Source organism: Triticum dicoccoides, chromosome 7A (genome assembly GCF_002162155.2).
Source record: "Triticum dicoccoides isolate Atlit2015 ecotype Zavitan chromosome 7A, WEW_v2.0, whole genome shotgun sequence".
Taxonomy (NCBI): domain Eukaryota; kingdom Viridiplantae; phylum Streptophyta; class Magnoliopsida; order Poales; family Poaceae; genus Triticum; species Triticum dicoccoides.
The window spans coordinates 566381106-566384702 of record NC_041392.1 but is presented as its reverse complement, the minus strand read 5'-3'; the positions used below and the strand labels follow the sequence as shown (position 1 = coordinate 566384702).

The 3597-nt window shown below is 52.3% G+C and overlaps 1 pseudogene; it reads left to right on the top strand.

Moving 5' to 3' along the window:
• The first annotated feature begins 386 nt into the window (after positions 1-386).
• LOC119331456 lies at positions 387-3384 on the top strand (annotated as a pseudogene).
• The last annotated feature ends 213 nt before the right edge of the window (positions 3385-3597 follow it).

Genomic DNA, 3597 nt, shown 5'->3' with positions numbered 1-3597 from the left:
ACGTCTCGGTGCAGAACGAGGGGTTTGATATTTCAGGCCAAACTGATACGGTGGGCATGTTTTCTCTCTTTTTTTGGTGTCTTTACGGCAAGCGGAAATGAAATAATTGGTCAGAGAACTGTTAGAAAGCGACGGGCGAGGATGGTGTACAGTACAGTGAGTGGTGAGTGATGGGCTGATGGCTATGTTTCCAGTGCCCTTGTTCTTTTCTGCAGGTTGTAGGCTAGCTTAAATTAGTTTAGTTTGGAGATATACAGTTGCTCCTCCTCCTTTAAAGCGCGCAGGACTGCAGGAGGTAGGAATCTGCTGCCGCATTCGTCTTCCTCCGCGAGGAGAGGGAAGAACAGGGCTCAGCCTCACTCATCAGGTCTCTCTCTCTCTCTCTCTCTCTCTCTCTCTCTCTCTCTCTCTCTCTCTCTCTCTCTCTCAAACTCGAGCTTGGTCGGGCACAGAACAGTTGTCGCATAACATGAACCTGAAAGTCCAAGCAAGAGATCGCAGTCTGAGGCTGCGAGCACAGGATGATAGTCTATTAGTAGAAGGAACCCCCTTGCCTACGCCGCAGCACCTTCCCTCAATTTACCTGAGCAGTTCAGCAACTCAACATGGGAAGAAGAAGAAGAAAAAAAAGAGTCGGCTTGTTCACCATTCGTGTCGCCGACCCAATTAAGGCTACTAAATGATACTCTTAATTATTATCATTGTCCTGTCGCTGGATCTGGCCGGTGCAATTGCGATGCAGGTAGAACAAACGTGGGGACAATTACAAGCATCTTGGAGTAGTATTATTCTTTTGCTTATCCCGATTCAGTTTTTCTTTCTTCTTTGTATCATCCAATCAGTCTACACTACACTACAGGATGTCTATATAGACCGGTGTACACGGAGTTCTTCGCAGGAACTTGCAAGAAATATTTCTCAAGGCTAGCTCGGGAGTGTCTAAGATGGAAGCAGCAGACGAGGAGAGGCCACTTCTGAACCACCGTTGCCTGCCTCCACAGCCGCAGGTGATCTCTAGATATTTCTCTGCTGAACCAACATCTCTGCTGCCTAGTTGGCATCCTATAGTGTGGAATTTGGTGATCAAATTTAGTCTCTGCATTTGTTGTTCAGGACGAGTGTTCAAGATACACCAGTGATGGAACAGTTGATGTCTACAGACAGCCTGCTCTCAAGCAGAGCACCGGCAACTGGAGAGCATGCGTCTTCATCCTAGGTACTGCGCACAGTTTACAACAACATATGCTTTTTGCGCCTTTCTTCTAAAGTAACCTGTATAACTCAGGCACCGAATTCAGCGAGTGCTTGTGCTTCTTCGCCGTCTCCAAGAACTTGGTCACCTACCTCACGACGGTGCTCCACGAGAGCAACGTCGACGCCGCGAGGAATGTGTCCACCTGGGTCGGCAGCTGCTTCATCACGCCGGTCGTCGGAGCTTTCTTGGCCGATTCTTATTGGGGACGATACTCGACAATTGCAATCTTCCTCTCTGTTTACATCTTTGTAAGTGAGGCAACCAGAATGCCATCCGATCAGTTTAATCCGCAACGTTTCTGAATTTACTGTAAAAAATGCTGTGCAACATTTCTGAAAATTCTGTCAGGGGATGCTCATCATGACATCATCGACGGCGCTTCCCTGGCTCCTGCCTCGTTTTTCCGACGAGAGCAGCGGTGTCCATCGCGCCGCCGTATACCTGGGGCTCTACCTTGTCGCCCTCGGCACCGGCGGGATCAAGCCCTGCGCCACGGCCCTGGGCGCCGACCAGTTCGACGTTGCCGACCCGGCGGAGCGGGTGGCCAAGGGATCCTTCTTCAACTGGTACTACTTCTCGATCAACATCGGCTCGCTGCTGTCGGCGACGTTGCTCGTATGGGTGCAGGACAACATCGGGTGGACCGTCGGGCTCGCGATCCCGACGGTGCTCATCGGGTTCGGCCTCGCCGTATTCGTTGCCGGCGGGAAGATATACAGGTACAAGCCACTGGGAGTGGGAGGTAGCCCGCTGACGAGGGTCTTCCAGGTGGTTGTCGCCGCCGCAAGGAATTGCCGTCTCGAGCTGCCCGATGATGCCTCGGCCCTGCACGAACATGGCGGGGCGGATCGTGATGCCGTCGACGGAGAAGAAGGGCCCGTGGCGGCTCTGCGCGGTGTCGCAGGTGGAGGAGCTGAAGATGCTGCTGCGGATGTCCCCCGTCTGGGCGTCGACGCTGGTCTTCTTCGCGGTCACCGCGCAGATGTCGTCGACGATGATCGAGCTGGGGATGGCCATGGACAACCGCGTCGGCACCTGTGTCGTGCCGCCGGCGTCGCTCTCCACCTTTGACATTGTCAGCGTCCTCGTCTGGGTTCCCATCTACGACGCCGTGCTGGTGCCGCTCGCGCGGCGCGTCACCGATCAGGACAGGGGCTTCACGCAGCTGCAGCGCATCGGCGTCGGCCTTGCTCTGTCCGCGGCCGCCATGGCGTACGCCGCGTCGGTCGAGACGAGGCGGCTGGCGGCGGCGCCGGAGACCTCGATGAGCATCATGTGGCTGGCGCCGTGCTACTTCGTGCTGGGCGCGGCCGAGGTGTTCACCAGCATCGGCATGCTCGAGTTCTTCTACGACCAGTCCCCGGAGTCCATGAAGAGCCTGGGTGTGGCGCTCGCGCAGCTCGCCGTCGCTGGCGGGAACTACCTCAACTCTGGCCTGCTCGGCGCCGTCGCGTCGGCCACGGGGTGGATCCCGGACAACCTCGACCAAGGCCACCTTGACTACTTCTTCTGGTTCATGGCGGCTCTCAGCGTGCTTAACCTGTTGCAGTTCGTCTACTGCTCGTCCTGATACAAAAAATAATGATCGATATTTTCATAACCTTTATACTGCTCGTCCAGATATATATAGCGACAACAAGTCAACAAGTAAATTGCCTGTAGAGGATAGAAGAACATGAAAGATAAAACTGATGTTCAAAATGGTGATTATTGGCTCAAAATGTGGATTTTATTGGCTCAAAATGATGATTCAAGGTGAGGTAGTGAGATGGTGGCCAGAAATAGAGCAAGAAGAAGAGGACGACGTCGGTGGCGAAGTGGAGCGGTATGCCGAGAGGAGGCAACGATCTACGGGTCCAGGAGGGAAGTCGACACCATTGCAGTAGTCGCGTAGAGCTCCCCCGACGGCCCCAATCCGACGTTGGGGAGGCGAACCGCAAACGGCCTAGAAAAACTTTCATGTTTCATTACATGAGAGGAGATTAGTGCAATATTAGTTGGGTTACTTTATTTTGAATATACCGTATGCATGTGTCACATCATTTGTTCATTGTTTTTTATATGGTTTATCAGTCATGCCAAGTGGTCAGGTGTCACATCTTTTGCTTTAAAAACTGTCATTGTTTCTATTGGTGTCAGGTATGATAATTGGATGTCAATTGTGTTATCATTGATGGCCTTGTGGGCCTGTAGTGTTATGTACTTCAGCCTGGATATTGCTAGGCATTATGCTATTTATGATAGTATGTGTTATTCTTTATTATGTCATAGTCATCTTTATTACTAGGCAGCATGCCACTTATGTAGTAGTTGCATCTATCATCTTGGGGGCAATTCGATCC